Genomic DNA, 25,839 nt, shown 5'->3' on the forward strand with positions numbered 1-25,839 from the left:
CGCGCTGCTGCTCTCCCACAGGTCCAAGCTCTCTGACCTCGCCTCTGCTGAACCCGCCGGTTTTAAGTGCCGCCGGTCGCGCTGCTGCTCTCCCACAGGTCCAAGCTCTCTGACCTCGCCTCTGCTGAACCCGCCGGTTTTAAGTGCCGCCGGTCGCGCTGCTGCTCTCCCACAGGTCCAAGCTCTCCTGTTGAGGAGGAAGATCGGGAAGGCAATAGTGATAAGGTATTCAATAGTTAGGGGAATAGACAGGCGTTTCTGCGGCCGCAGACATGATTCCAGGATGGTAGGTTGCCTCCCTGGTGTCGGGGTCAAGGATGTCACTGAGCAGCTGCAGAACATTCTAAGGGGGGGGGGGTGAACAGCCAAGAGGTCGTGGTCCATATCAGTATCAACAACATAGGTAGAAAGAGGGATGAGGTCCTGCAGGTAGATTTTAGGGAGCCTGTGGCAGAGCCACCAAGGGACTCTTATATCGATGTACATAATTATCTGTAACAGCATCTGTATTCGTTTTACTGCATGTAAATAGCGCGGTCTCTGTAGGATTAAGACCGAATGTGATGACGTCACCGCGTAGGTCACGTGACGTTCCCAACGGCGGGAAACGTCATGACGTCGGACTGAGGAGCGTTTTCCATCAGTCCTCGTGGAGCCAGCATTGAGCATAGACCTGTTAGTTAGTTCTCCTGCGTTTTGATTGCCATTTCTGCAAAACAGTATTAAACTTCGTTTGGTTGACAGACTGACTCGATCTCAGTCCTTTGGTTAGGAATCTAGCAATTCCTACAAGCCAGGAAAGAGATTAAGAAGCAGGACGTCAAAGGTAGTAATCTCCAGATTACTCCTGGTGCCACACGCTAGTGAGTTTAGAAATAGGAGGATAGAGCAGATGAATGCGTGACCTGGGACATTGGGACCGGTTCTGGGGGAGGTGGGTCCTGTACAGGCCGGACGGGTTGCACCTCAACAGAGCCGGGACCAATATCCTCGCAGGGTGGGAAGAGGGGTTGCTAGTGCTGTTGGGGAGGGTTTAAACTAATTTGGCAGGGGGATGGGAACCAGGATGTAGCATTAGAAAGGAGAAACATGGTGCACAAAAGAGTGGGAGATACAGATAGCACTAGAGTAAGAGATAGTACGGTACTAAGTGGGGTCAGACAAAGAGAATACAAGAAGGTCTAAGATAGGTTTACAGTGCATGTGTGTAAACGCATGAAGCGTGGTCAATAAGGTTGGTGAGCTGCAGGCGCAAAGAGACACATGGGAATATGATGTTGTGGCGATAACAGAGACCTGGCCCAAAAAAGGGCAGGATTGGGTATTAAATATTCCTGGATATAAGATGTTCAGGAAAGATAGGGAAGGAAAGAAAGGAGGTGGGGTGGCAGTATTGATTAAGGAGAATATTAGTGCTGGAGAGAGAGGATGTCCTGGAGGGGTCTGTGGTAAACCACTGTTTGTATTCCACTGTGTACATGCCTGGACATGCCTCGGCTGACTCCTCCCACAAGTCCTAGTATAAAGGTGACTGCTCCCCAGCCCTTTGTATTTCTGGACCGGTCGACCACTCGAGGCAGACCTTCATTCTTTTGTTAATAAAAGCCTTTAGTTACTCTCTTAACTCTCAGTCTTTTATGAGTAATTGATAGCGCATCAGGGTCAAGGACAGAATCTATTTGGTTAGATTTGAGAAATAATAGAGGTGCCATTACACTACTAGGTGTATTCTATAGGCGACCTACTAGTGGGAAGGATATAGAGGAGCAAATGTGCAGGGAAATTACAGAGAGGTGCAAGAACTATAGAGTAGTGATAATGGGGTGGGGACTTCAACTATCCTAATATAGACTGGGATAGTAATAGTGTAAAGGACAGAGAGGGGGAAGTATTTCTGAAGTGTGTTCAGGAATAATTTCTTGATCAGTAAATTTCTGGCCCAACGAGGATCTGGTTCTGGGAAATGAGGTGGATCAAGTTTCAGTAAGATATCATTTAGGGAACAGTGATCATAGTATCATAAGGTTTAGGTTATCTATGGAAAAGGACAAAGAGCAATCTAGAGTCAAAAATACTGAATTGGAGGAGAGCCAATTTCAGTGGGTTGAGAATGGACCTGGCCCGGGTAAATTGGAATCAAAGATTGGCACGCAGAACTGTAATTGAACAATGGGCTGCCTTTAAAGAGAAGATGGTTCGGGTACAGACGAGGTACATTCCCACGAGGGGGCTCAAAGGTAGGGCAACCAAAGCCAGAGCTCCCTGACGAAAGAGATGGAAAATAAGATAAAGCAGAAAAAAGGGGTGTATGACAGATGTCAGGTTGAGAATACAAGTGAGAACCAGCCTGAATACAGAAAGTTCAGAGGGGAAGTGAAAAAGGAAATAAGAGGGGCAAAGAGGGTATATGAGAATAGGCTGGCAGCTAACATAAATGGAAATCCAAAAGACTTCTCTCAGCATAAAAATAGTAAACGGGTAGTAAGAGGAGGGATGAGGCCGATTAGGGACCAAAAAGGAGACCTATGCATGGAGGCAGAGGGCATGGCTCATGTACTAAATGAGTACTTTGCATCTGTCTTTACCAAGAAGAAGATGCTGCCAAATTCATAGTGAAAGAGGAGGTAGTTGAGATATTGGATGGGATAAAAACTGATAGAGAGGGGGTACTAGAAAGGCTGGTTGTACCTAAAGTAGATAAGTCACCGGGACCGGACGGAATACATCCTAGGATGCTGAGGGATGTAAAGGTGGAAATTGCGGAGGTACTGGCCATTTTTTTCCAATCCTCCTTGGATACGGGGGTGGTGCCAGAGGACTAGAGAATTGCAAATGTTACATGCTTGTTCAAAAAAGGGTGTAAGGATCAACCCAGCAACTACAGACCAGTGAGCTTAACCTCGGTGGTGGGGAAGCTTTTAGAAACAATAATCCGGGACAAAATTAACAGTCATTTGAACAAGTGTGGAGTAATTAAGGAAAGCCAGCACGTGTTTAACTAACCTGATTGAATTTTTTGATGAGATAACAGAGAGGGTTGATGAGGGCAATGTGGTTGATGTGGTGTGCATGGACTTCCAAAAGGCGTTTGATAAAGTGCCACATAATAGGCTTGCCAGCAAAGTTGAAGCCCATGGAATGAAAGGGACAGTGACAGCATGGATACGAAATTGGCTAAGTGACAGGAAATAGAGAGTAGCGGAGAATGGTTATTTTTCGGGCTGGAGGAAGGTATACAGTGGTGTTCCCCAGGGGTCGGTACTAGGACCACTGCTTTTCTTGATATATATTAATGATTTGGACTTAGGTGTACAGGGCACTATTTCAAAATTTGCAGATGACACAAAACTTGGAAGCATGGTGAACAGTGAGGAGGATAGGGATAGAGTTCAAGAAGACATAGACAGGCTGGTGGAATGGGTGGACACGTGGCAGATGAAGTTTAACACAGAAAAGTGCAAAGTGATACATTTTGGTAGGAAGAACGAGAAGAGGCAATAAAGGGTACAATCCTAAAGGGGGTGCATGAACAGAGCGAGCTGGAGGGTATATGTGCACAAATCGTTGAAGGTGGCAGGCCATGTTGAGAAAGCGGTTAAAAAAAGCATACGGGATCCTGGGCTTTATAAATAGAGGCAAGGAAGTTATGATGAACCTTTATAAAACACTGGTTTGGCCTCAACTGGAGTATTGTGTCCAATTCTGGGCACCGCACTTTAGGAAGGATGTGACGGCTTTAGAGAGGGTGCAGGAAAGATTTACGAGAATGGTTCCAGGGATGAGGGACTTCAGTTACGTGGATAGACTGGAGAAGCTGGTGTTATTCTCCTTAGAGCAGAGAAAGTTGATTGGAGATTTGATAGAGGTGTTCAAAATCATGAGGGGTCTAGACAGAGTAGATAGAGAGAAACTGTTCCCATTGGCAGACAGGTCGAGAACCAGAGGACACAGATTTAAGGTGATTGGCAGGAGATCCAAAGGCAACATGAGGAAAAACTTTTTTACGCAGCAAGTGGTTAGGATCTGGAATGCACTGCCTGAAAAGGGTGGGGGAGGCAGACTCAATCGTTGCTTTCAAAAGGGAATTAGAGAAGTACCTGAAGGAAAAAAAATTGCAGGGTTACGGGAAAAGGGCGGGGGATTGGGACTAGCCGAAGTGCTCTTGCAGAGAGCTGGCACGGGCTCGACGGGCTAAATGGCCTCCTATGATTCTAGTGACTGTTGGAAACATGGCAGCCAATATGCGCACGGCATGGTTCCACAAACAGCAATGTTATAATGACCAGATCGGTTTTAGTCCTGTGGATTGAGGGGTAAATATTCATTCGGACACCCCGCGGGGAGAACTCACCTGCTCTTCTTACATCCACCTGAGAGACATCTCTTCCGAAAGACCGCACCTCCAACAGTGCAGCACTCCCTCAGTACCACACTGGAGTGTCATCCCAGATTATCGGCTCAAGTTTCTGGAGTCGGATTTGAACCCACAACCTTCAGAGGCAAGAGTGCTACTCACTGAGTCACAGCTGAGATATCACTAATGACTCGGGACAATCTAGCAAGGACACTGGCTGCTTAGGAAGGCAGAGTACATCAAATGCTACAAGCACTTAGTCAGATCGGTATCTTAGAATTACATATCCAAATAGGTCTGGCAGTGAGACACCGGAGTTGCTGAAATTGCATGGTCCAGAGGCAATTAATTGATAATACAATGCACTTCAGTGTAGCTGAGTTTAGTAGTCTAAAGAGTCTTCAGAGAGTTTTCTTTCACTTATTAATTCTTCACCTCAAGTCTTAACAAGAGGTTGTTGAAGACTGCAAACAGCAGGATGGTTTATACTGTATCATCTTACAGATCTTTGCTAGCTAAAAGCCTAATTAATAATGCATGAATATCTCATGGCATGATACTGACAGATCATCTATCTGTGTTGGATAGTGAATTCTGCTGATGAGATCATACTGTCCAAAAAGGAATGTTATATCCTTGCCACTACTGTTGAATACTTATTTATTTTCATGTTAGTTACTTACCTTTATTGCCCTTTTGAAGTGTTGCATATTGTGCATTTTCCTTACTGTGCATCTTTCCAAAGAGGCAATAAACCTGCTCCGGTAGATATAAAAGATTCCGTGACAATATTGGAAGAAGAGCAGGGAGTTCTACTGGTGTCCTGGCCAACATTCATCCCTTAACCAAAACAGATTAACTGGTCATTTATCTCATTTGCTGTTAGTTGTCCCATGCCATGCACAAATTGGCTGCCACATTTGCCTACAAAGCTGGTGCTTAGCAACCAATAGCACCAGACCCGGCACAACAGGGTGCACAACAGTCTCAGTTCCTGGCTCTTATGTTTAGTTCTGAGATTTGTCAGCATTACTTTTTCTTGTCCAAATTTACATTCAGAGCTGCTTGTTTCTTTTCATGTTTAGCTTCTGCTGTGAATTTGAACTAACGTTTTCTTTCCTGTACAGTAAAAGTATGACAGACTGAAAGATGAGCAATATCACAGAAGTAAAGGAATGTTTAGGGTTGGAAATTAGCAGATATCCTATAATGTTTTGGAGCCCTGACCACAGCATGAAAGAATCAATGGGCCTGAAATTGCGGTCGGAGGCTTCCCACGGGCGGATGCCTCTAAATGGCAATAAATCTACACACCTACCTGATGGCCCTGGATCCACGGGGACTCGTGCTCCTGGGCCTCTATACATAGACATGCGCAGAGACCCATGTATCCCAGGAGCGCAGGCGATTCTCAAGCGCCCCTACGATCACATGGGCCGGCCCAACCAATGAAAGAAGGGGGATCCCCATTCATGCTTATGGAGATTCCGTACATATGGAATCCCCATAAGCATGAATGGGGATCACAAAAAAACATTTACATAACAAATACATTAAAAAAATTACATATTTAAAATTAATTAAAATACAATTTAATTAAACATTTAAAACAAAAATTAAATTTTTTGAAAAATAAATTTAAATATTTTAAAGGAGCTAAAAATAACTAACTTATTTTACAGGTGTTTTAATGTTTAAATAATTGAAAAAAAACATTTTTATGTTCATTTAAACTCTTACGCTGGTAAAAGCAGGCCTTACCCCTGCTTTTACCAGGCATAAGAATTTCACGGGTATTTGCTGGGCAGTAGTTGAGCCCAACTCTCCGCCCACGGATGACCTTTTCCCGGGGATTCCCGAAGATTCTTGACAGACCACAAGTTCTGGGTTTGCGCACATGCGCTGCGCCTGTGAAAACCCAGAACTTGCGGGGCCCTCAGGGGCATGTCGGCACCACATCCACACCCGTAGGCACCAGAAAATATGGGCCATTGTATGTTGGTGAGGTTCCACACTACTGGAAGCAATCAAATATTGTGCCTATACTTAAAAAGGGGAACAGTTAAAAACCGATTACCCTTAATTAAACAATAGAAACCAAACTAAGGAGTAGATTGGAGGTGCACATATATAGCAATAGCTTAATAATAAACATCCAATATGGGTTTAGAATCGCATGGTGCTGTTTAATAGCCCCAACTTGTGTGAGGAGGTTACAGATACAGCACATATTAGATCTCCCTATGATATGGTTTATTTGGATTTTCAGAAAACCTTTCACAAAGTCCCACACAAAGGGCTACTAATGAAACCATGGAAATGGGGTGAGATAAGAAATTAGTACTCATGTAAGTGCTGCGTTCAATACCATCGTGTCAGTGTCAGAGCAGTGGGGAGGGAGAGGCTTGTTGTTTCTCATCAATATAAATTATGCAAATGCAAAAAACTTAAGCTTATTAAATTTGTAGCTAACAGAAAAATATAAAGTGCAGTAGGGGTAAAGGATGCAGTTAACATTTGGTAGAAGTACTTAGTTTACAAGTTTTGTAAATGGGCAGACAAATTTAAATTACATTTAATATTCACAAAGGCAAAATTTATACATTGGAAGAATGAATAGGCTAAATACGTATACAAATGAAGGGAAGTGAATCAGCACAGCGCAACTTTAATATGAAACTGGAAGTAAAGTAAACTCATCACTTTCAATGTTGAGACAATGGAGCAGACAATGCAAGATTCTTCTGTCGGCACAGATCCTAGCAAGACTTTGGTATCACGGCAACGGTAGCATACCGGTTATGTTACTGGACTAGTAATCCAGAGGCCTGGACTAATGATCCTAGAGCTGGGAGGTAAAATCCCACCACGGCAGCTATGGAATTTAAATTCACTTAATTAAATAAATCTCCAATAAAACAGTAGCAGTAATGATGACCATGAAACTATCGGATTGTCATAAAAACCCATCTGGTTCATTAATGTCCTTTAGAGAAGGAAATCTGTCATCCTTATCTGGTCTGGCCTAAGTGTGACTTCAGACCCACAACAATGTGGTTGATTCTTAACTGCCCTCTGAAATGGCCTAGCAAGCCACTCAGTTGTAACAAACCGCTACGAAAAGCAATAAGAATAAAACCAGATGGACCACCTGGCATCGACCTCGGCACAGGCTTCAAGCATGACAACGGCACACCCAGTAGACCCTGTAAGGTCCTCCTCACTAACATCTGGGGACTTGTGCCAAAATTGGGAGAGTTGTTCCACAGACTAGTCAAACAACAGTCTGATATAATCACACTCACAAAATCATGCCTTTCAGCCAATGTCCCAGACTCCTCCATCACCATCCCTGGGGATGTCCTGTCCCATCGGCAGGACAGACCCACCACTAGTGGCGGCACAGTAGTATACAGTTGGGAAGGAGTGGCCCTGGGGGTCCTCAACACTGACTCCAGACCCCATGAAGTCAAAGCCTTATGGCTTTAGGTCAAGCATGGGCAAGGAATCCTCCTGCTGATTACCACCTACCGCCCTCTCTCAGCTAATGAATCAGTACTCCTCCATGTTGAACACCACTTGGGAGAAGCACTGAGGGTAGCAAGGGCACAGAATGTACTCTGGGTGGGGAACATCAATGTCCATCAGATTGGCTTGGTAGCACCACTAATGGCCGAGTCCTGAAGGACATCGCTACCAAACTGGGCCTGAGGCAGGTGATGAGAGAACCAACACGAGGGAAAAATCTACTCGACCTCGTCCTCACCAACCTACCTGTCGCAGATGCATCTGTCCATGACAGCATTGGTAGCAGTGACCATCGCACATTCCTTGTGGAGACGAAGTCCCGTCTTCACACTGAGGACACCCTCCATCGTGTTGTGTGGCATTACCACCGTGCTAAATGGGATAGATTCAGAACAGATCTAGCAGCTCAAAACTGGGCATCCATGAGATGCAGTGGGCCTTCAGCAGCAGCAGCAGAATTGTATTCCACCAGAATCTGCAACCTCATGGCCCAGCATATCCCTCACTCTACCATTACCATCAAGCCAGGGGACCAACCCTGGTTCAATGCAGAATGCAGAAGAGCATGCCAGGAGCAGCGCAAGGCGTACCTAAAAATGAGGTGCCAACCTGGGGAAGCTGAAACACAGGACTACATGCATTCTAAACAGCGGAAGCAGCATGCTATAGAGAAAGCTAAGCGATCCCACAATCAATGGATCAGATCAAAGCTCTGCAGTCCTGCCAATTAAACAACTTTTTTTAAATTCGTTCCTGGGATGTGGGTGTCACTGGCAACGCCAGCATTTATTGCTCATCCCTAATTGCCCTTGAGAAGGTGGTGGTGAGCCACCTTCTTGAACCACTGCAGTCCACACAGTGCTGTTAGGGAGGGAGTTCCAGGATTTTGACCCAGCGACGATGAAGGAACGGCAATATATTTCCAAGTCAGGATGGTGTGCATCTTGGAGGGGAACTTACAGGTGATGGTGTTCCCATGCACCTGCTGCCCTTGTCCTTCTAGGTGGTAGATGTCGCGGGTTTGGGAGGTGCTGTCGAAGTTTTGGCGAGTAGCTGCAGTGCATCTTGTAGATGGTACACACTGCAGCCACTGTGCGCCAGTGATGCAGGGAGTGAATGTTAAAGGTGGTGGACGGGGTGCCAGTCAAGCGGGCTGCTTTGTCTTGGATGGTGTCAAGCTTCTTGAGTGTTGTTGGAGCTACACTCATCCAGGCAAGTGGAGAATATTCCATCACACTTCTGACTTGTGCCTTGTAGTTGGTGGAAAGGCTGTGGGAAGCGAGGAGGTGAGACACTCACATAGTCAGGTAGATGCCAGTGTTTGTAGTTAACAGGATGCCAGTGTTGTAACTAACAGTAGGAGGAGGCTCCATGAACATCCCCATTCTAAATGATGGCGGAGCCCAGCACACAAGTGCAAAAGACAAGGCTGAAGCGCTGACAACCATCTTCAGCCAGAAATCCCAAGTGGATGATCCATCTTGACCTATTCCTGAAGTCCCCACACTTCACAGAAACCAGGCTTCAGCCAATTCGATTCACTCCATGTGATAAAGATATGGATGAGCGCACTGGATACAGCAAAGGCTATGGGCCCTGACATCATCCCGGCTGTTGTGCTAAAGACTAGTGCTCCAGAACTAGCCACTTCTCTAGCCAAGCTGTTCCAGTACAGCTACAACACTTGCATCTATCTGAAAATGTGGAAAACTGCCCAGCTATGTCCTGTCCACAAAAAGCAGGACAAATCCAATCCGGCCAATTACCGCCCCATCAGTCTACTCTCAATCATCAGCAAATTAATGAAAGGTGTTGTTGACAATGCCATCAAGCAGCACTTACTCACCAATAACCTGCTCACTGATGCCCAGTTTGGGTTCCACCAGGACCACTCAGCTCCAGACCTCATTACAGCCTTGGTCCAAACATAGACAAAAGAGCTGAATTACACAGGGGGAAAATTCTCCACTAGCTGGAGTCATAACTAGCACAAAGGAAGATGGTTGTAGTTGTTGGAGAGCAATCATCTCAGTCCCAGGACAGCACTGCAGGAGTTCCTCAGGGCAGTGTTCTAAGCCCAACCATCTTCAGCTGTTTCATCAATGACCTTCCCTCCGACATAAGGTCAGAAGTGGGGATGTTCGTTGATGATTGCACAGTGTTCAGTTCCATTCGCAACTCCTCAGGTAATGAAGCAGTCCATGTCCGCATGCAGCAAGATCTGGACAACATTCAGGCTTGGGCTGATAAGTGGCAAGTAACATTCACGCCACACAAATGCCAGGCAATAACTATCTCCAACAAGCAAGAATCTAACCACCGCCCCCTGGACATTCGACGGCATTCCCATCGCTGAATCCCCTACCATCAACATCCTGGGGGTCACCATTGATCAGAAACTTAACTGGAACAGCCACATAAATACTGTGGCAACAAGAGCAGGTCAGAGGCTAGGTATTCTGCGGCGAGTGTCTCACCTCCTGACTCCCCAAAGCCTTTCCACCATCTGCAAGGCACAAGTCAGGATTGTGATGGAATACTCGCAACTTGCCTGGATGAGTGCAGCTCCAACAACACTCAAGAAGCTCAACACCTTGCAGGACAAAGCAGCCCGCTTGATTGGCACCCCATCCACCACCTTAAACATTCAGTCCCTCCACCACCAGCACACCGTGGCTGCAGTGTGTAGCCTCTACAAGATGCATGGCAGCAATTCGCCAAGGCTTCTTCAACAGCACCTCCCAAACCCACAACGTCTAGCACCTAGATAGAGAAAGGCAGCAGGCACATGGGAACATCATCACCTGCAAGTTCCCCTCCAAGTTACACACCATCCCGACTTGGAAATATATCGCTGTTCCTTCATCGTCACTGGGTCAAACTCCTGGAACTCCCTCCCTAACAGCACTGTGGGAGTACCTTCACCACATGGACTGCAGCAGTTCAAGGTGGCGGCTCACCACCACTTTCTCAAGGGCAATTAGTGATGGGCAATAAACGCTGGCTTTGCCAGCGAGGCCCAAATCCCAGGAACAAATTTTTTAAAAGCTCTATATCTCAGCTGCACTCAGGTCTAGAATACAGCTACATCTTGCAGATTATGACCTAATTAAAGGAATTTTAAAAATAAAATCAATATTGGGATACATAGCCAGAAGTGAAATATAAATCTGTAGAGCTATGATGCACTGACCTCACTTGGAGAACTGTATGCATTCCTGATTACTAAATTGCAGAAGAGACATAGATGTATTGGGCAGGTGCAGAGAAGGGCAAAAGTGTAAAATGAGATGAGCAATAAGGAAAGATTGGAGGATCTTAAGCTCCACCTTCTGGAGGGAAAGTAAATGGAGTAGTCCATAAGGTGTAAGCCCTCACTATACCCACTGATCTCTCTGAGCATAGAACAGGGTGCAGCTTTCAGTTTTTTGAATCTCTCTGTAGTGTATGTGCTTTAAGTCAGAACTACTTTTTACAGCTCCTGTATACTGTAGTACCGGCAGTAACCACACCGGTATATAAGCTGTGCGCATGCCTCTGTACTCCAGTCTAGAGATTGCCCTCCTCCAGTAAAGACCTGTTATTTGTTTATGTACAGCATCCGTGTAATTATTTATCCACTGAACCACGGATCTGACAGTGGCGACGAGTGTTGATGCGAATCTACCTGCAACATTAAACAAAAAAAACAAAAAAAGTCGTGTCCAGGAACACGGGCGTCGACCGCGAGCAACCGCCTAGCAGTCAGGCAGAGATCCAACTTCACTGGGGAGGCTGTGGAGAGCTGGGCTTGGTTCCCCAGCCACAACGAGCAGTAAGAGACCGACGACAGGTCCAGAGCAGACCCTTCCCGAGCAGCGGCGGCTGGAGCCGACCGACGGCAGAGAGAGCCGGGCAGCGTCGACGGGGTAAAAAAAAGGGCGAAGCGAGCAGGGCGCAGCCGGGGGTTGATCACCGAGCGGCGTCGAGGAAAAATACTGCAAAACCGGAGAGAGGGTAAGAAACAGCCGGGTTCTAGACTGAGCGGCGTCGACAAATACCAAGAGAAGAACGTGCAGAGCACAGCCAGGGATCACGGGCTGATCAGGGTCCGTGGGGTGAAGCAAGGGGAGACGCCATTGAGCTGCGGAGAAGCAGGGAGAGCGCGGGAGGCGCCATTGAGCCGCGGAGAAGAAGGAAGGAAGAGCGCGGGAGACGCCATTTTGCGAAGCCACAGCGGAGAAGACGGGTGAGTGCGGGAAGGAAGGAAAGTGCGGGAGATGCCATTTTTTGCCAGCGGAGAAGAAGGGGAAGCACGGGAGGCGCCATTGGTGATAGTTAACGCACAACCAAGGATGCCGAAGAATGGCAGTATCTCTACGTTCGACAATGAAGTCGAAGATTGGGCGACATATGTGGAACGTATTGAGGGGTACTGCAGGGCGAATGAAGTACCAGATGCTAATAAAGCACTGGTTCTGTTAAATTCCATGGGTGCAAAAACTTATGGGTTACTGCGTAATCTAATAACCCCAGAGAAGCCGGTAAACAAGAATTTTGAAAGCATAGTAGAAATCCTACAGGACCACTTAAACCCCACACCGCTGCTGATAGCAGAACGATTTAAGTTCCATAAAAGGAACCAACACAAAGACGAAAGCAATGCTGAGTACCTAACGGAACTGCGCAAGCTATCGAAATACTGCCAGTTTGGAGCCGGACTAGCAGACACGTTAAGGGACAAGTTTGTGTGTGGGCTACAAAGTGAAGGAACCCAGAAACGGCTTCTATCAGAAAAGGACCTTACGCTGGACAAAGCTTTCAGTATGGCAGCATCACACGAAGCAGCCGCAAGGGGCGCTGCAGAGATACAACGGAGACCGCAAGAATATGGCACCAACGAAATGACCTATGGAACAGGGAAGTGCTATCGCTGCGGCAGAACAACACATGACCAGAGAGATTGTTGGTTCAAGGACCAAGTGTGCAGACAGTGTGGGAAAGCAGGACACATAGCAAGAGTCTGCAGGTCTGGGAAGAAAACCAACAGTAAGAAATCTCCACAGGAGAAGTACAAAAAGGTACAGCAGGTGATGGACAGTGGTTCAGACGAACAGAAAAGTAACACAGACTCCGGAAGCAAGGAGCTGGGTTGTTCGAAACTACATATGGGGCCAGAAATTGGTGAACGGGGCTTGCCGCGCGTGCAAGCCCCGCATATGCACTTACCCCGTGCTACTGCCGATCAGCTCCAGGGACGCCTGGACTTGGTGTTTGAAAAAGAAGAATCCCGGGCAGCGTATGACGTCACGCCGCCCAGGAGTGCAGCCAGCGCGAAGCCAGGAGCGTGCAGTGCAAGTGAGACACGCCCCTTGAGGTCTCAGTTTCACTGGACACGCCCCCAATGTTTCTGTCAAGCTGCTAAGCATTTTTACATGCAAAGCAGCAGTTTAAATAGGTTTTTGGAAGTTTTTTGAAGATTTTGGTAACTTTTATAAACTTTTTTAAATGTTTACATTATTTTGAGTAATCTGAAGTAGTTTTAAAGAGAATTAAAGCAATTTAAAGACTTTTAAAAGCCCTAAAAGAATTTTTTTAATTCCATTTATTTATTTAGCAATGTCGTCGTCATACGTGTCTTCACACTGTTCCCTTTGGGGAACTGTATGAAGTGGTGGAAGGATTTATGGCCATGATTAACGCTCATTCCGTGACCGTAACCATCTTTGAACCAGCCATTAGGGCGGTTAGTCCTATGGCGGGAGGGTTTTACGGGCTCCCACAAGCTATACAAGGAGGGGGGGCCACCCACACCCACGGACGCAAATATCCCACTGGATGTCAACCCAGAATTTAGAGCCGGAGCTCCGACTCCACTTGCCGGGACTGTCTGGAGCGGGGTTCGAAACCCTACCCTGATCTGGCCCAGCGGCGGGGATCCTACCGCTATGACAAAGGCCCAATCCGATTAGCAACGTGAAATGGCAGCATAGGGCTCCAGTCACGGGGAGGAAAAAGGCGCAGGAAACATATGGGTGTCACCTTTTGTGCGGAGTGGGCCTTTTGCGTAGCAGTAAGCATCCCCGCCGCTGGGCCAGAAGGAGTAGGGTTTTGAACCCCACTCCAGACAGTCCCGGCAAGTGGAGTCGGAGCTCCAACTTTAAATTCTGGGTGGACATCCAGCGGGATACTTGCGTCCGTGGGTGTTGGTGGCCCCCCCCCCTCAGATGGGTTGTGGGAGCCCGTAAAACCCTCCCGCCATAGGACTAACCACCCTAATGGCTGGTTCAAAGATGGTTACGGTCACGGAATGAGCGTTAATCACGGCCATAAATCCTTCCACCACTTCATACAGTTCCCCAAAGGGAACAGTGTGAGGATACGTACGATGATGACCTCTTGCGCAATGCACCTCCTTGGACCCTCAGTCGCAGATGCGAGGGGGCAAGTCGTGCAATTGTTAAATTTTTCATTTTATTGACATGTAAAATGTTGGCCCAGTAATTCCCTTCCAAATGCGCGAGTACGGTCGGGGTACTTACGCATCTGGCCGGATGAAATGCCGGTTTTCAGCATGCACAGTGCATGTGTGGAAAACCGGCATTTCCTGTCCTCTGAACGAAGGGGTTCAGAGGCAGAACGCGTGCGACTGCACAGGCAGCGCGTGCGCAGTATAATTCGCCGCTTTCATTAATGCTTTCAGTGAGGTCAAGTCATTACAACTTACACATGAAAAAAGCATGGGTACAGTTGCTCCAGAGGCTGCGGAGGAAGATATTTATTATCGTGGAGCTTCTGAAAGTATGTATGTCTGTATATATTCCTTTGCGTGTTATGTATATATTCCTTTACTTATGTGTATGAATGTATTATTTAATTATGACTTTCAGAGAAAGTAACTTATTGGAAAATCATAATTAAAAACATACATTCATACACATTAGTAAAGGAATATAAAACATACATACATATACGTAAAGGAATATATGTGGACATACATACATAACTCATTATCACATTCCATTCACACAGCCACAATTGCTCCTTCTATCTACCGTTCTGAAAACCCTTTCAAAAAAACAAAAATTTTTTTTAACTTTAAACCTTACTTAAAATTTCTTAAAATAACTTCCCTCCCTTTCCCAAACAAAAATATTGCATTTCAGAAGCTCCACGATAAAATATATCTTCCTCCGCAGCCAATGAACAACTTTACACTTGCTTTTTTCAAGTGTAACTTCTAAGGACTTACCCTCACTGAATCCATCATTGAAATCCACAAAGTTCACTGCGCAAGCGCTGCCTGTGCAGTCGCACGCGCTGTGAATAGACCTCGGGTCTGGAAATGCCGGCGTTCCCCGCATGCGCTGTTCCTGCTGAACGCCGGCATTTCCAACGGCCAAATGCGTGAGTACCCCGACCGTACTCACGCTTCTGGTCGCGAATTTCTGGCCCAATGTAACCGAAATGGAGGATCACCAGACTATCTGGGTTACACTCAAGATAGACGGAGTCCAAGTGGAAATGGAATTGGACACAGGGTCAGCTCTAACAGTCATAAATCAAAGCGACTACAAGTGGCTATTTTCACACATACCCTTGAAAGCTACAGAGATTGTCTTGAAGACGTATACGGGGCAAAAAGTCTACCGCAAAGGAAAAATAAGGGTGAAAGTGACATATAAAGGTCAGGAAATACCTAAAATGGATATATATGTATTGCCAAATGGAGGACCACCACTGCTAGGACGTGAATGGATCCGGAAGATACATTTAGATTGGCATTCCATACAGGCACTGAAGGTGGAGGCCAAAAAGGATGACAACGTCACACCTGGACGACTGTCAAAAATGCTAACTGACACAAAAGAAGTGTTCCAGGAGGGACTAGGAACACTAAAAGGAATAACAGCAACAATTAAAATAGAGGATAATGCAAGCCCAAAGTTTCTGAAAGCCAGACCAGTGCCTTATGCGATCAGACCAGCGGTTGAAGCAGAGCTGGAAGGGTTGGAACGTTCAGGAGTACTGTCCAAAGTGGACTGGAGCGAGTGGGCTGCACCCATCGTTCCTGTAATGAAGAGGTCGTTGAGTAATACGCCTGGGGAACCAAAGAAGGTCCGCATCTGTGGGGATTTTAAGGTGACAGTGAACCCAGTCCTTCACACGGTGCAATATCCGCTTCCACGAATTGAGGATATTTTCGCCTTGCTATCTGGTGGTAAATGCTTCACAAAAATTGATCTAGCCCAGGCGTACTTGCAAATGCAGGTAGAAGAAGCTTTGAAACATTACCTTACGATCAACACCCATAAAGGTCTCTATCAATACAACCGGCTGGTGTTTGGAGTAGCCTCGGTTCCGGCTATCTGGCAAAGGTCGATGGATCAGGTCCTGCAAGGGATTCCAGGGACCCAGTGTTATTTGGACGACATCTTGGTCACGGGCGAAAATGACGGTGATCACCTCGCTAACTTGGAGAAGGTGCTTGCCAGATTAAAGGAATATGGGCTACGAGCTAATCGCCACAAGTGCGAGTTTTTCCAGAAACAGATCTCGTATTGCGGCCACGTCATCGATGAAGAGGGGTTACATAAGTCCCCTGACAAGATAGAGGCAGTAGTCAAGGCTCCAGCACCGGAAAATGTGTCACAACTGAGGTCGTTCCTCGGGCTGGTAAACTATTACCACAAGTTCTTACCAAATTTGTCTACGGTATTACACCCGCTGAACACCCTACTGCAAACAGGGGTACCATGGAAGTGGGATGATGAACGTAGACGAGCTTTCCAGAAGTGTAAAGAATTGATCACATCAAAAGAGGTGTTGGCCCATTTCAACCCAGCACTACCAATTCGTTTGGCATGTGATGCATCACCCTACGGCATTGGAGCGGTGCTGTCGCACAAATTCCCGGACAGTTTGGAGAGGCCAGTAGCCTTTGCGTCTCGGTCACTAACCTCAGCCGAGCGCAACTACGCCCAGATTGACAGGGAGGCCCTCAGCCTAGTATGGGGAGTAAAAATATTCAACCACTATCTGCATGGACAGAAATTCACCTTGCTGACTGACCACCAACCACTTGTCTCCATCTTTAATCCTAAGAAGGGCGTGCCAGTAATGACTGCACAGCGGTTACAAAGATGGTCCCTGTTTCTAGGGGCGAATCAATATGAAATAGAATATAAAGGCACGAGACAGCATGGGAACGCTGATGGGCTATCACGCCTGCCACTGCCTACTGTGGAGGAAGCACCAGCAGTGGACCCTATCGAGATATTTTATTCGTCGATAATTGAACGATTGCCAGTAACAAACGCGGATATAGAGAAGGAGACCCGCAATGATCCGACGCTGTCACGGGTATATGAATTGACGGTGAGGGGATGGCCAACACATGGCGACTCACTGTTGCCAGCATTCTCATCCAGAAGAGAACAGCTGTCAGTATGCCAGGGGACAGTGATGTGTGGATCCAGAGTGGTGATTCCACCCAAGTTAAGGGAGAGAGTGCTAAATGAGCTACATGAAGGTCATCTGGGGGAGTGAAAATGAAAAGCCTAGCTAGGGCTTATGTGTGGTGGCCGGGAATCAATCAACAAATCGAAGACCTAAGAGCTGCTTAGGATGCCAGAAGGTCCAAAATGCACCACCACATGCCCCTCTACACCCATGGGAGTGGCCCTCCTCTCCATGGCAACGGGTGCACATTGATTTCGCTGGTCCATTCATGGACTCAATGTTCTTAATAGCAGTGGATGCTCATTCAAAGTGGCCTGAGGTGATAAAGATGTCTTCAACCACTACAGAGAAAACGATTGCAGTCCTACGGACCATATTTGCCAGAAACAGGTTGCCAGAGCAGATCTGCTCTGATAATGGACCACAGTTTGTGTCCGATGAGTTCCAAAAATTCATGAAAAGGAATGGGGTAAGGCATTACACATCCGCCCCATATCATCCAGCCACCAATGGATTGGCTGAGAGGTTCGTACAAACCTTTAAGAAGGGAATTACAGGCCAGTGAGCCTAACATCTGTGGTAGGGAAATTATTGGAAAAAATTCTGAGGGACAAAATTAGTCTCCACTTGGAGAGGCAAGGATTAATCGGGGATAGTCAGCATGGCTTTGTCAAGGGTAAATCATGTCTGAGAAATCTGATTGAATTTTTCGAGGGGGTGACTAGGTGTGTGGATGAGGGAAATGCTGTGGATGTGGTTTACATGGATTTCAGTAAAGCTTTTGACAAAGTCCCGCATAGGAGACTGGTCAAGAAGGTAAGAGCCCATGGGATCCAGGGTGCCTTGGCGCGTTGGATCCTAAACTGGCTGAGTGGCAGGAGGCAGAGGGTGATGGTCGAAGGTTGCTTTTGTGACTGGAAGCCTGTGTCTAGTGGGGTACCTCAGGGATCGGTGCTGGGTCCCTTGCTGTTTGTGATCTACATAAATGATTTGGATGAGAATGTAAAAGGTATGATCAGTAAGTTCGCAGATGACACGAAAATTGGTGGGGTGGTAAATTGTGAGGAGGAAAGCCTCAGGCTACAGGAAGATATAAACGAGTTGGTCAGATGGGCGGAAAAGTGGCAAATGGAATTTAACCCTGAAAAGTGCGAGGTGATGCATTTTGGACGGACAAATAAGGCAAGGGAGTACACAATGAGTGGTAGGACCCTAGGAAATACAGAGGGTCAGAGGGACCTTGGTGTGCATGTACATAGATCCCTGAAGGCAGCGGAACAGGTAGATAAGGTGGTTAAAAAGGCATATGGGATACTTGCCTTCATTAGCCGAGGCATAGAATATAAGAGCAGGGAGGTTATGATGGAACTGTACAAAACGCTGGTGAGGCCACAGCTGGAGTACTGTGTGCAGTTCTGATCGCCTCACTATAGGAAGGATGTGATTGCTTTAGAGAGGGTGCAGAGAAGGTTCACCAGGATGTTACCTGGGATGGAGCGCCTCAGCTATGAAGAAAGACTAAACAGGCTGGGGTTGTTTTCCTTGGAGCAAAGAAGGCTGAGGGGGGACCTGATTGAGGTGTACAAAATGATGAGGGGCATAGATAGGGTAGATAAAGAGGAACTTTTCCCCTTAGTAGGGGGGTCAATAACAAGGGGGCATAGATTCAAGGTAAGGGGCAGGAGATTTAGAGGGGATTTGAGGAGGAACTTTTTCACCCAGAGGGTGGTTGGAATCTGGAACTCTCTGCCTGAAAGGGTGGTAGAGGCAGGAACCCTCACAACATTCAAGAAGCATTTGGATGAGCACTTGAAATGCCATTGCATACAAGGCTATGGACCAAATGCTGGAAAATGGGATTAGACTGGACAGGGATTGATGGACGGCGCAGACACGATGGGCCGAAGGGCCTCTTTCTGTGCTGTAAAACTCTATGACTCTATGTGCGATGAGGAAATTCCACTACAACATAAGATGGACAATTTCTTATTAGCCTACCGAAGCGCGACACATGCAGTTACCAACCAGACCCCGGCGATGATGTTCTTTAACCGAAGGTTGAGATCTCGTCTGGACTTGCTCAGACCAAATGTGCGAAGAAATGTTGAGGACAAACAATTCCAGCACATCAACGAGAAGCCGACAAGGAGTTTCAATGTAGGGCAACCAGTCTTGGCCCGGGACTATCGAACAGAGAAGTGGCAACCCGGAACAATATGTACAAGGCAGGGGCCATTAATGTACACAGTGGATGTCGGGGAGAACATTGTGAGACGTCACGTCGATCAGATCTTAGCATCACAGGAATGCGTCAACCCCATGTCTCGAGTACCTGGGGATGAACCTGACATACCGGTAGTATCTACTTCAGACCCAGTAGCAGTGGAACCCGATGAACTACCCGATGAAAGGGGGTCAGAATCGCCTCTGCACCAAGAACAAGAACCTCCGGAAAGGCGCTATCCCGAAAGGGTCAGTGAAGTAAGATTTAAAAATGAGCGTAACAGGGCACGTTTAGTAGAACGCAATTGCGCAGCAAAATGTTTAAAGATGAAATGTACTAATTACTCGTATGTTTAATTGCAGAAATGACCATACCAGTTTAGAGAGATGAAACTTACAAAAAGAGACAATGACATAACCCTTTTCTGGAAAAACGAAACTCAGTAGTGGTCAAGAGAGAGAGGGTCTCGTTTCTCAGAAATCACATGACCTGATGACTCATTTCCAAGAAATCAGAGGGGCCACAGGCCCATACAGTGAAAAGTGAAACTTATGTTATTGGTTACCTTGTAGAAGTTAGGCACACCTAATTAGTGATTAATGTATAGACTTTTAAATCGATTGGACCTCTGGAGTAGGAGGTCTCGGAATGTGTATAACTGTGTAAACCTCAAGAGATTCGGTGGAGTTGGAGCCTTGTGTTGGGACGCAAGAGCCATAGCTCCCCAGGCCTGAATAAACCGTTTTTACTTCAATTATTGGGTCTGTCTTTCTTACAACAAGCCAGTGTTGTCGACTGTGTATATCACTCAGTCCACACTTTGGGGGCTTACATCAATTGGCGACGAGGATGGGATATGCGTTCTGAACCAGACTCTCGGACAGCGTTAACCTAAGACGGGTGAGTATGTCTTAATTACCACCTGTAAAATTAGGGGTTAATCGCTGGCGAGACGTTGAGTCAGAATCGACGTATAAAAGAACTATAAAAAGAAAGACACCTTTAATTGAAGGCGGTTAAAAAGTAAACTGCAGTAGGGGTAGGGGCAGGTAGTTCCCTACCAACCTTTGGGGCAGGTAGTTCCCTAAGGACCGTGAGGCGGGAAAACCTCGGTAGGGGCAGGTAGTTCCCTACCAACCTTTGGGGCAGGTAGTTCCCTAAGGACCGTGAGGCGGGAAAACCTCGGTAGGGGCAGGTAGTTCCCTAAGGACCGGTGAGGTGGTGATACCTCAGTTAGGGGCAGGTAGTTCCCTAAAATCCGTGAGACGGCAAAATCTCAACAATTGAATGAATGGGTGCACCGTGGTGAGTGAATGAGATAAAACCCTACGGTCATAAAGAGGTTAGAACGGACAAGGGTGAGGTCTGTCCCAAGCACCTAGCCTGAGCCTGAATTAAGAGGACAGTAGTCCCACGTGACGGCCAGGATCAAGTAGGACGCCGGGAGCTACAGACCCCACAGTACCGAAACCTCGGGACTAAAGGGTTGGTGTGTGTCTAACGAAACGAAGTGACTAATAGAAAGCAAGAAACTAATGAAGGTGACGCTATGGGGCGAACAACGTAGCGTACAAACCTAATTCCTCAACATCGTGAATTATGCGTGAAACATAGCAGTTAGTTATGACTAAGAGGGTGGAAGAAGAATCCTCAAGGGACCTGGATTCTATAACCCGACTCCTGGAAAATAAAAAGAAACAGTGCAGAGAGCCAAAGGCTTGGTGGGGAGGAGCTAAAGATAAAGAGGCAACAGATAATGTAAGGAATTGAAACAGAAGGGAGAGATAAAGAAGGAAAAAGATCTAATTTGCAGGCGAACCAATTTGAAACCCCAGCAAAAAAAAAACAAACAAACAGGGATTTGGAAACTAGGGAAAGCTGTTGAGTCAGATTTAAAAAGGAAGGAAAAGATAAACTTAAAGCTTTACCAACATGGAAGTTATTAGCATCTGTACCAAGACAAGTAAAACACGAGATTTGCTGAGTGAAAGGAACCTTAGACATATGCTGGAATTACAGTTTGTATAAAAATGTGTGAGTGTGGATGTTTTCCTGATTAGGAATGTTTAAGAGGATTCAATATTCCTTTGTCTGAAAATCTGTCCGTTAAGAAAAAGAACTGTCTGCTGTGTGTTGTAGCTCCACCCACTTCTCTGTGTTAAAGTAAAAGCATTTAACCCCTTTGTCTTGTCGGGGATTTTGGAAGTTTAAGAATGTGCAAATAAGATTGTGCCCTTAGAATGAAAAAAAAACCTATTACAATTTGAGTTAAGCTGAAGTGTAAAAACTGAGAAGAGCAACAAAAAGTTTGTTTAATGAAAGATTAAGTTTCAGTCTAAGATCTAACCTTGGAGTTATGAGGTAAATTAACCTATTAAAACCAGACTTTCATTGTGGCCACAGTGAAATTCTGGTTGATGTAAATTGGTGTAGTCCAAATTGAATAAGATAACTCAACTCCGCAAGAATATCCGATAGTGGCAGGTCCCTTTACAATATTTAATTGACTATGGTACTGGAAGCCTTATAGAAGGCGGGACTAGAGTTAAACCTTAGAAAGGTATAGGTAGGGAAGGATGAAGTAGTCGACCTAGGATACATAGTGACACAAGGGAAGAGACAAATGCCCAAAAACAGATGGGAGGGGCATTAGGACTGGCTGCGTGCTTTGATTGCTCGCAAGCTTCTAGGGATGGCAGCAGGAAGGGACCGCGCCAGAGAGGGGAGGGGGATCCGAGGATGTTTGTTGATGCATTGGTAGGGGGCCGACAGTGCAAAATGTTAATAGACACAGGAGCCACAATCTCATTGACAGACTTACCCTTGCCCCGAACGAAACTTTCAGTTAGTATGGCAGGAATCGGTGGACGAAGAATCAGGGCTTATAAGAGCGAAACAGTCTTACTAGAAATTGGATGTATAATAATACCTACCCAGTTGTGGGTATGCGAGAACACCGAAGGAACAATCCTAGGGATAGATATACTGCGAGAAGTAGGAGCTTTAGTCGACCCTAAAGCGAATGAAGTGTACTGGCCCCCAGATTATAAGTCAAACAAACAGGCAGGCCCGGGAAACAAAGTAGAAATGGCCCAGCCTATACAGGATTTGATCAAAGGGGGGTAGCCAAAGGAAAATGTGTAAACCTATATAGATAGTCGGAATGCCTTTGGGGTGGTGTCTGATTACATGATAACGGGAGTAGGCAGGGATATATGACACCAGGAGAAGACCCGTAAGAGACAAGAATATAATCAAAGAATTAGTAGGAACCTCTCTCCTACCCAAAGAGTCTGTAATAATAAATTAAAGCGCACAAGAGGATGGGCAGCTAAACGATCAACTGAGAGAGGGAATCTGACCAATGAAGCCCAAATGTTCATGTTGAATCAAAGTGTGAAACCACAACTGTCTTTCAGTCAGGGATGTTTTTTTGGGTTGCGTGAAGTGACGCAATAATGTTTAGCTCCACCTTCAAAAGCCTGCGAAGGAGTTAACCCTTTCCACTGACAGCTGTTTGAGTTCACGAAGCAACAACTTCAGTATTACTGAATAGAATTTAAAGATATTGGACATTATTAAATTTAAGTTTCTTAATGTTGAGCTGATATTTACCCACAGTGATAGAAGGATAATGTTAAGCTGATATTTCCCCACAGTGATAGAAGGAAAATTAGGATTTGATAAATGGAAGTTATCTTATAAACTAATTGCAGCACCGTCTCAAACGGCCGGGAGACTGCTGGGGAGGCTGTCCTGTTACCCAAAGATAAATCTGGACAGATAGTTAGAGACATGAGGCCAAAGACCAACAGATTATACGGGATCGAGAACAGGATACACGGGACGACCAGAAGGAGGTCTTTGCAATAGACAGCAAAGTGATAGCAGAAATAATACCAGCCAAACCAGGGCTAGCACCCAGATGGTCAGGACCTTATGAAGTATTAATGAATAATGACACGTGCTCATGTAGATGGGTCTGGAACGGGTAAAGGAAGGTGGAAACACTGGACCCAGTTAAAAATATATAAGAAAGACAATGAGTAAACCAGAGATGGTGCCCTTTTTGACAGAGTGAGGAGTATACTAGAAGATATAAAGAATGGGAAGGGGAGTTACTACATATATCAATGATAGGGCTGTGTATGATGATATTATATGCCATAGTTTGCATCTTCAGGTATGTCTGGGGACAGAGCCACAGAACAAGAAATGAACCAGATGTACAGCATTTTGAACTGATAAAATGTATAAGAGCAGAATAATTCTAACTGGCTGGTGACGACCAGCCCCCTTTTTGTAATTACAGGAACATTGGACGTCCGGAATGAGATGGAGCGTCCTCGCCTTGATTCTAGGGATAAATATAAGTATTGCCATTATCGAGGGGGATTAGTAATAAGGAGAACACAGGATGAGGTGTATTCTAGTGTAGCACATAGAGTTACTAAGCTTGCCATTAATATGAGTACTTTTGAGATACAAAACAAACCTGGAACTCCCTGTGGGTAAAACAATTAGAGGATCCACAGAAAAAATCTATCTTACAAAGATGTAAGAAACGGGGAGTATTGGAAACGACCGGAGCAGGGTATGCGGCCGGGTTAGCAACAGTTAATAGCTTGGACATAGAAGGAGTAAACGAAGGAGTAGAAGAATTACAAGCAAAAATAGAGAAGTTACTAAAACAAGCTACTGGAAATAGCCAGCAACTGACACTGGCAGGGAAACCAAACAATAATGCAATTGTCGGGGGTGGAAGAGATAGTAGCCCCCCATGCAGAAACAATCAATACAATTATTGATAGACTTAATAATGCTTCTCGCCAAACCGATAAGGAACTAATATGTGCCACGTAGGGCTCATGGCTATTGTCGAATGCTCAGCATAACATGAGGCAAATAAATAATGAACAGATCCCTGATTGGATTACTAATAAGGATCTGGAACCTTGGATTGACACAAATAAAAGCCTATGTAAGGAATGTAAAATGGGACAAGTATACCGGGCAGGCGATTGTCTGACCCCATGGACTAAGATGATTGGCTTTGTACTGGCCATCCCACAATTCCCAGAAGGGGGACAACCCCGATACGATGTGATTAATATAGGAGAAGTACAAAGGGATAGTGGGTTAAATATCATGATGTCCCTACCAAGGCGCTTTGGGAAAGGGATGAAGATAATAAACAGAAGAATGAAACCTAAAGGGGGGTGGTAGTGGACGGGTGCCACCACAAGGGAAGGACATGGGTGTGCACACACCCCCCCACCGAGGGAGACACATCCGAGTACGGATTTACGAAAATTACCAATTGCACCCTCGAGGTTCACCCAAGGGGATACACCAGACCTGGGTAGCATCAAGGAACAATGGGACCTGTTGTGTCACCACAATTGAACAGAAATATGAATATCAAGATATGGCTCATACCATTCCCCAACCAAACCGTTGTATTGGTCTAAAGATACCTACACAGATAGGAAAACCTGGTCATTTGATAATATGGGACTTACTAAAAAGGGTTGAAACTTATGTCATACCAGAGCCCAAGGCAATTCCTAAGTTAGAGGAAGCTTGGCAGAAGTTACGGCAGGAAACGAAGGAAATTTTAAAGTACTATCATAAAATAGAAGAAGGCTTAAAGAAACAACAAAAAGACATTAGTACAACATTAGAGGAAACTCACCCACTTCCTCATATTTTGATAATTGGGGATCAGGATGGGCGGGGACTGTGGGCGCCTCGGTGGTACAAGGCATAATGATATTCCTCTTGATTGTTATTCTGATATATTGTGTATTTTTATTTCTCCAGTGCCTTTGTGCCAGAATGAGTAAGGCCGAAAGTGGTGCGGTGAAAGAAGTAGAGCCTGAGGAGGGGCAGGTAGCGATGTTAAGAATGGACAACTCCCCCGCCTCTCCAAGGCAAATGGTGTAAGACGCGATGGGAAGCCCTGAAATTATATGGGATTAATTGGGCATGGTAATTAAAGACCGGGCCGGCCAACCGTAAGATGGAGGTGGCAGAAGGAGGGTGGTGAATGAGGACTGGTGTGTGATGACAGTCTCGAATTGGCACGTCACACACCCCACGTGGGAATGAGGGACAGGCTTGAGCAGAAAAGCCTCAACCATTAGTGCAGGGTCTAAGGGGCCCCGGGAATGGTTACACCAGAAGGAGTGCATAAAGGAAAGCCCACCCTAAAGGAAAGCCCACCGTAGAGGAAAGACCACCATACCACAGAGGGGGGAAGTCGGCCTCCCAATTGATAGGACATATACAT

At 46.0% G+C, this 25,839-nt stretch overlaps 1 protein-coding gene across 1 annotated transcript in view; it reads right to left on the reverse strand.

Moving 5' to 3' along the window:
* The window catches only part of elovl2 (ELOVL fatty acid elongase 2), a 307,754-nt gene that overhangs the window by 230,672 nt on the left and 51,243 nt on the right, over positions 1-25,839 (reverse strand). The window lies entirely within an intron of this gene.

This window comes from Somniosus microcephalus, chromosome 5 (genome assembly GCF_052327205.1).
Source record: "Somniosus microcephalus isolate GS21.2 chromosome 5, FLI_Smic_1.0, whole genome shotgun sequence".
Lineage (NCBI taxonomy): Eukaryota > Metazoa > Chordata > Chondrichthyes > Squaliformes > Somniosidae > Somniosus > Somniosus microcephalus.